General features: G+C 42.1%; 1 protein-coding gene and 1 long non-coding RNA gene across 2 annotated transcripts in view; one reads left to right on the forward strand and one right to left on the reverse strand.

Annotated features, from left to right (window-relative positions):
• LOC116703639 (MAGUK p55 subfamily member 2) overlaps positions 1-8543 on the reverse strand; it is a 99225-nt gene that overhangs the window by 56262 nt on the left and 34420 nt on the right. The window lies entirely within an intron of this gene.
• LOC116703645 (uncharacterized) overlaps positions 1-8543 on the forward strand; it is a 21026-nt gene that overhangs the window by 4294 nt on the left and 8189 nt on the right. The window contains exons 2-3 of the long non-coding RNA XR_004335477.1: positions 7578-7585; positions 7667-7668. This is a non-coding gene — a long non-coding RNA (uncharacterized LOC116703645). The remainder of the gene's footprint in view (positions 1-7577; positions 7586-7666; positions 7669-8543) is intronic.

Raw genomic sequence — 8543 nt, forward strand, 5'->3', positions numbered from 1 at the left:
ACCTCTCTGAGCACCGCTGGCTCTGGCTGCCTGGAGCCTGCGTGTGTTGGGTGTGTGACCATCGGCTACGTTTTGTCAGTATTTTCTTTCTTTCATTCCAATTTCAGGTCTTTCAGTCCCAGTGAAAACCGGGGACATTTCCGGGGACAGATCCAGCCGGGGACAGGTCGGCTTCTACCAAAACACGCGACTCTATACAGTCGATGACACAGACGCTGTGAGAGAGAGGAGCCGATGGAAACACAATACGAGCTCCGATGTCACGTAGAACACCCCGACACATTCGTAACAACGAGCATAAAATACAGGAACTGGTGGGTGCCCAAAGACGTAGTGGGTCCCATGAACACGTGTTTCTTCAGTCTCCGCCGCCAAAACCCTGGGCCCAATCAAAATCAGAGTTTCCTCCTTTGAAAGGTGGGACCTTAGGCCACCTCCTCGTAAAGCAATATCTCGTGTCCTGTCGAACTCTGAGAAAAGAAGAAAGAGAGGGAAGGTTCAAGTGGCACGAATGTAGGGTAGAGGAAAGACCATGTGAAAGAAAGTTAGAAAAAAAGGGGAACAAAGAAGATTTACTCACACTGTTTTACAGGTAGAATTAAATAGTATGAACATAATTTACACACCAAGGACGCATACAAACAAAACCATCAGTTGGCTTTGTTACCTGCTTTTTGGTGGTTACATACTATCATTTTCTTCTTCTTTGTTCCCTCCGACACCAGTCAAAGATTACCATGTCACATGAATGAAGAATAGCATTAGTTAAAGCGTCCATGCATGAAGAGTTCTCACATTAATAGTTTTGTTTAGCATTAATATAGATTCCCCAGCACTGCCTATGCGCTCCCCACAGGGGCTAGAAATGGTTGAAGGTGTAAAACCGAGCCCCTGGGCTATCCTTCTACCTGCCTTTCCAATCAATGAAAGCTCCGATAGGGCCGTTGTAATCTTCCCCTTGTGAGGTCATAAGGGAAATGTTACTCCCCTTTCTACCGTCTTTGACCCGCCCAGAGAATTTAACCCCCCATGAGAGAGAGACATCTGCGTTCAAACAAGCAAAGTGGCAGTTGATAGGCCACACCCCAGCTCCACCCCAGACTCGGTACAGTAAGTACAAATTTTCCCACCCCCCCCACCACGGACCACTAGCAGTCTATATAAGAGAGATCTCAGCTACAGTATTAGGGACCACTATAGGTCTATATAAAAGAGACTTCAGATACAGTATTAGGCCGAACCACTAAGCGTCTATATAAAAGAGACTTTCAGAATACATATTAGTGACCACTACGGTCTAATAAACCGAGACTTCAGATACAGTATCGGGGACCACTAAGCGCTATATAAAACATAACAACGATCAACCATGGTCATAACACCTTAAAACTGAAGTCAGATCAGCCTGATGAATCATCATTTACAACATTATCGCGGATTGGTGCCAAACGATTTTGACTTATTTGCGAGAAGTTTATACCGGCAACCAGAGAAGACGGACGTTACTGGACTCTCATTCTAGTTATCCCCTTCAAGGCTGTGGTGGAAAACATGACTCTCACATCTATGCGCTTTGCCTTGTAATCTTCTCCTAGCCTACTATCACTTTGATATTCCTTCAAGTTGACAGGCTATTTAAGACATTATAATTTATTCTGTGGCTATAACTACAATTTTGAAAATTTTAAACCTTTGGTTTATTAAGGCCACATTTACACCTACTACAGTTTTGGTTTATAAAACCATATTAGCTACTTTTACGCCACATTTCACATGTTCAAAGCCCCTAAAATTTGGAAACAATGCGAGCAACCAATTTGGTTCGAAGAGGCGTCTGAGTTGCTTGTAAGCTCTGGTAGGGTTAGGCCACAAAGTTCTCACAGTCAGTCTTATCATTAAATGCCGAACTAAGGCCCTGATACACCACGCAATAATTGGCCGTCAAACAGTCGAGGCGCTAGGTTGTGGACTCCTCCCTCTATGGCGGGTCGGTGTGTTTCTTGCCGTTGTCCGTCGGAGGGGCCGGCCTGCACATGCTCGGCTCCGTGACACGTTTGTCCAATCAGCTGACGCGGCAGCCAGCTCGTGTTGGTGTGATTTCCAATCACAGAGTAACATCAGACAAAACGTTCTGATTTACCACCAGCACACGCATGCCCAGTGTATGATAAATGGTCATGTGATATACCTATATTGATGCCAATCGTGTTAATGTGGACAGAGATTAGGTCATCAACTGGAGTGATAGTGTGCAGAATGTAGCCCAAATTCGCCCCCGCATCAATGACGTACTTTTACTATATGTACATTTATTTGCCAGACATTTCATTGCACCACCAGATTGGCGTGTAAGACAGCAAAGACCCCCTCACCCCACCCCACGAGGATGGAAAACACAACTACACTTTGTTGAAATTGTCAACAATATTTTTCTTTTTCTTTCTTCAGTTACACTGCTGGCGACAGTTTCACGTCTCTCTTGAACAAACGCTTTCCTCTTCTCCTCCAGCAATCTGATGGGTATCAGCACCGTGCTACCACCCCTCCACATGACGGCCCTGATCAAACACACCACACAGGGCAATTACATTAGAAACCACAGAACACAACAAAAAGTAAGAATGTTACACATTGTTTTTTGTACTCCACCTGCCACCAGTTGCGTCATCCTGGTTGACTATCCTGCCATGATGTCCTCCTGTCTCAAACTTAGCCTGCTTCCTTAACGGGAATCAGGTGTCGTGGCACGGGTCGTATCATAGATGGACACTTAAGAAACACCTGGAGAGACAGATACGGAACTTTATGTACCCTCAACTGTACATTTGACAACGATGCTATTATTTAATTGTTATTATGGTTGGCGGGAAAATAATACATGGACTGAGGTGGTGATGAACCAGGGCCACTCAGGAACGGCCACGTAAAAGATGGCTTAAAGTATATGCTGAATTAACCAAAGACTAAATAAGAGTGTGTGGTGTGTGATATATTATACATTATGCTTTGCAGCTGGGGTACGGCTAGGAAGGGGAGAGAACAGGAGGGCTATCTTAGTCGATAGCTACAGTGAGCACAGAAGAGGAGATGGTGAGGCCAAGGACACTGAAAGTTCGTCGGACGGTCTGATAACTCAGGAGACAGGACAAGAAGGGAGGTGAACATAGCTGTCTTGTCGAAGTAAATGATAACTGAAAATAATAGACAGGCAAGAAGGAAGAGGCAGAGCAGGGATGTAACCCCAGCAACAGTATAGCTGACCCAGGCCCCACAAGGAGCAACCAATATAACCCTGAGCACGCTATTGTTAAGTGCCTTTTTGGGGAACCTCTGTACTAGCACGTTTCCATCAGGTCCGTGCACTAAAACGCCCGAAACGCATGTTCATCTGTGACCACAGAATAAACGCTGTGTTAATTCATCATGGAGTCAGTTGTCAGTTTTAGAAGGATTTCTCCAACATGGTCATTTCATAATCAACAGTCGCCAACAACAGGTCTGGTGTATGGTACTATAACCACATGTGTCCACTCTGTGTGTTGTGTGTTCTGTCACTTTCTAGGCAGTATGGGCTCAGTGTAGCTGGGCAGTATCTTCAGAACTACGCTCACACTGGCTGCTTGCAGCTCTCTTGCAGCACCCTGGTCTCCCGGCCCACTTCCGTCATTCCACCTGCCAATACATTGAATAAAAGAAAGTTTCTGAATGGACACATCTAAAAAAGAAGATAATAAAACAAAGCCGGTTAGCTCCATGGTATAACACTGAAACTCGCAAATTAAAGCAAATATCACGGAAACTTGAGAAGATTTGGCGTTCCACCAAATTGGAAAATTCTCGTTTAATCTGGCAAGATAGTCTTAAAACGTATAGGAAGGCCCTCCGTAATGCCAGAGCAGCGTAATACTCGTCGTTAATAGAGGAAAATAGGAACAACCCCAGGTTTCTTTTCAGCTCTGTAGCCAGGCTAACGGAAGGTCACAGCTCTACTGAGCCAAGTATTCCCAGAGCTCTTAGTAGTAACAACTTCATGAGGTTCTTCAATGATAAAATTATAACTATTAGAAGCTAAATTCACCAAGACCTGCCTTTAACTGGCATTGACTTATCTCTAAACTTAGGAACTTCAGAAACAGCTGTAAAACCAGATATATGTTTTGACTGCTTTGCTTCACTTGATCTTTATCAATTTAATTCAATTATTCCTTCATCTAAACCATCAACCTGCCTTTCAGACCCCATCCCAACTAGGCTACTTAAAGAAGTTTTACCATTACTCAACACTTCTCTACTAGAATCTATCTTTATTAACAGGCTATGTACCACAGCACTTTAAAGTAGCTGTAATAAAACCTCTTCTGAAAAAGCCCAACCTTGATCCAGATGTTTAAGCCAACTATAGACCTATATCCAACCTTGATCCAGATGTTTTAGCCAACTATTGACCTACATCCAACCTTCCATTTCTCTCTAAGATTCTTGAGAAAGCAGTCACCAAACAGTTGTGTGACTTTCTGCATAGCAACAGCTTATTTTGAGGATTTTCAGTCAGGATTTAGAGTTCATCATAGTACAGAGACAGCACTTGTGAAAATTACTAATGACCTCCTAATTGCATCAGACAAAGGATTATCGCTTTTACTTGTGTTATTAGATCTTAGTGCTGCATTTGATACCATTGACCCCATATCTTATTACAGAGATTGAACATTTAATTGGCATTAAAGGGACTGCTCTAAACTGCGTTTAAGTCTATTATCAGATCGATCTCAGTTTGTTCATGTCTACGATGAATCCTCTGTGCACGCCAAAGTTATTCATTGGAGTCCCACAAGGATATGTGCTCTGTCCAATCATGTTCACTTTATATATGCTTCCTTTAGGCAATATTATCAGGAAGCCACTCCATAAACCTTCATTTTTATGCAGATGATACTCAATATATCTATCAATCAAGCCGGATGAAACTAAATCGTTAGCTAAACTTCAAATGTGCCTTCAGGATATTAAAACCTGGATGACCTGTAATTTTCTAATGTTAACTCAGATAAAACTGAAGTTATTGCACTGCGGCCAAGCACCTCCGTGATGCATTATCCAAAGAGATAGTTAATCTGAATGGCATCACCCTGGCCTCGCAGCCCCACCTGGCCTCCAGCACCACTGGGAGGAATTGGGAGGTATCTTTGATCAGCACATGTCCTTTAATCAGGGTATGTACAGCAATCCTTTAGTTAACAAGTACTTTTTAAGACCTTTTTTTACTACCTTCAGAATCTTTTTTAAACCATCACGACCCTGAATTGCAAGTGTTAATCAGCGACCTTTCTTTATTTACACAGATTTTGACATTTATAACATACAGAATGAATAATTTAGAGACAACATATCATTAACAACATATTGCATATTTGTTTCACGTGGTAAATAAAAGTAAAACAAACTACATAAATGTGCAATGGAGAGAAGGATGTTCCAGCACAATGGCGTTTTTGAAGAACGATGTGCTATCAAAATCGCGATGAGTAACCGTTTGTTTTTACCACAGTGAATTACTTCGCTATGTCAGAGTCGGGAAACATTTCTTTAAACAGCTCTGAAATTCCTTCATTTGAGTTAATGAGTGGTGTTTAACTGCAGTGTTCAGAGCCTCCGCGCGCAGTGTTGGTGTGGCGCCCATGGCCATCCGGAGGTCAGACGTTGCTGGAGCCGTAGCGTTGGCTAAAGTGGCACTAATTTGCGCGGTGGTGGTGGAGGTGCAGCCGCACAGACAGCTGATAATTAACTGCTCTCTCTGAGCACGCATTCCATTTTTATGTTTAGTGGATTGCATATGCGACCGAAATGCGTTAGCTCCCATCCAGTTGACATTGATGTTTTTTTTACACACCGAACAATAAGCCTGCCTGTTATTCCCTACTACAGGCCTGAGCTAGTCCTTAAACTCTGGGTTGTTCACACAGTTCTCACATCAGAAAACTTTCATTTGCCCATTAAAAGTAAGGGGACCAGATTTCTCAGACAAAACCCAGGGACAATTTCAGCTCAAAAGTGTATTTACCTCCAAAAACAAGTAATGTTTGGACTTTTGTAAAACTTAAAACAAGCACCTAGACCTAAAACTGTTCTCATTAGGGGCTAACTCCCCCACCCCCCCAGGCTGATCCTAGACCCACCCTGCTGCTACTTCCTACTCCACTCCACCTCAGAGGGGAATGTTTCAAAGATAGAAAGTCCTAATATTCAAGATAAAAAAATAATACTTCAAGATAGAAAGTCCTAATATTCAAGATAAAAAACCTAATATTTGAAGATAGAAAGTCTTAATATTTCAAAATAGAAAGTCCTAATAGTCCTAATATTTCAAGCTAGAAAGTCCTAATATTTCAAGATAGAAAGTCCTAATAGTCCTAATATTTCAAGATAGAAGTCCTAATATTTCAGATAAAGTCGAATAGTCCTAATATTCAAGATAGAAAGTCTTAATATTCAAGATAGAAGTCTCAATATTCATAATGTTGTAATGTTACTGAACTACTGACAGCTTTTGCTTTATTGCTCAAGGCTTGTTTCTCCATGAGAATCAGATACAATAAAAACAATTGAGGACATATTTTCCTTTGACATTGATATTAAACCAGATCGCTCCAGTCGGCATAACAAGTACAGTGTAAGTTAATAGGTCAATTGTCCAGTTTGTATTTACAGTTCATAAAGTGCTCGTTTTGCTGCTGACAGACTCAGATTAATATTCTAAGTCTGACAACATTATGGAAGGATTTCTAAGGAGGTCGACCTTTCTGTTAAAGATTTAAGATCTTTTTAAAACATAAAAGTCCGCGAAATGCGTTCGCTAAACCCACCAGACTCCATGTAAATAATCAGTGATTTTAGCTGTCGTAAAACACGGCTTCTAAAACCTCTGAGCACCGTGGTCTGTTGGCTGCTGCTGCCTGGAGCCTGCGTGTGTTGGGGTGTGACCATCGGCACGTTTTGTCAGTATTTTCTTTCTTTCATTCCAATTCAGGTCTTTCAGTCCCAGTGAAAACGGACATTTCCGGGGACAGATCCAGCGGGACAGGTCGCTAAAATCATCATCATCATCATCATCAATCATCACTTTATTTATAAGCGCTTCACATCAGCAGTAGCTGAACAAAGTTGCTGTACATGAAGGCAGCAAACACAGATAAAAATAACAATCACAATAATCATAAAAATAATAAACTGGGGTGAAGATCTACCAATAACACTATATAAAAAAGATAACGATCAATCTTAGTTTGGGTTGAAAGCCAAAGTGTAGAAATGAGTTTAAGAAGAGTTTTAAAATCGGTATGAGGAAGCCTGACGAATGGTCAAAGGTAAGGCATTCCATAACTAGGCAGCAAAACAGAAGGCCCTGTCCCTCTAAGCTTCCGCTTGGATCCGGGGACGACCAGGAGCAACTGGTCAGCCGACCGAGTGACCGGGAGGGAGTGTAGCGGTTAGTAGCTGAATTAATAAGACGGGGCAAGACCGTTAAAGCTTTAAAAGTAATCAAGAGGATTTTAAAATGGACTCTAAATGCACAGCAGCCAGTGAAGTGAAGCCAGGACGGGAGTGATGTGTCTCCTCTTCCGGGTTCCGTCAAAAACCGCTGCAGCAGCGTCTGGACTAGCTGCAGACGTGCGAGTAGGGATTTACTAGAGTCCAAAAATACAGGGAATTACAGTAATCCAGCCGTAAAGAATGAAGGCATGGATTACTTTCTAACTGCTGCCTGGAAAGGAAGGTTTCACCTTTACCAACTTCTCAGATGAAAAAAACTTAATTTGACTGGCGTTGATTTGGCTGTCCAGTTTAAAATCACTGTCCAATCTAAAACCAAGATTTAATACTGTTGGTTTAAGATATGAGGCTAGAGGCCAGCTCAGTAGGGGGGATCTCATATGAGCCACCAGGTCCAAACATTATCACTCTGTTTTCTTTTCATTAAAATTTAAAAAGTTTAAGGCCATCCATGCTTTAATATCCTCAGACATGCTAAAAGAGGTGTAATAAGAACAGGTGTCATGTCGTTTTAAGGAAGTACATAAATCTGGCAGTCGTCTGCATACAATGGAAAGAAATACCAGTTTTCTAAGAATAGACCCAAAAGGCAGCAGATACAATGAAAAAAGCAAGGGTACCTAAATTGAACCCTGGGGAACACCACATGAATGGAGCAGCATGGATCAAACTCAGCCTTTGAACATGAAATGTTCTGTCAGACAGGTAGGATCTAAACCCCCCGGGACCGCCCAGAGGCCTACTTGTGCTGTAACCTTGAGATTAAAATGCTGTGGTCTACAGTATCAAAGGCAGCGGGTAGTCCAACGACCAAGATTACATTATTACCGGAATCGCATGCCAGAGGATGTCATTGCAGACCTTCAACAGTGCTGACTCCGTGCTGTGTAGGGTTTTAAATCCAGATGAAAAACCTTGATAAACCCTGCTCATCAAGAAAAGACTTTAGTTGTAGATACACAATTTTCTCCAAGATTAAAATCAGATTCCTT

Source organism: Etheostoma spectabile, chromosome 15 (genome assembly GCF_008692095.1).
Source record: "Etheostoma spectabile isolate EspeVRDwgs_2016 chromosome 15, UIUC_Espe_1.0, whole genome shotgun sequence".
Lineage (NCBI taxonomy): Eukaryota > Metazoa > Chordata > Actinopteri > Perciformes > Percidae > Etheostoma > Etheostoma spectabile.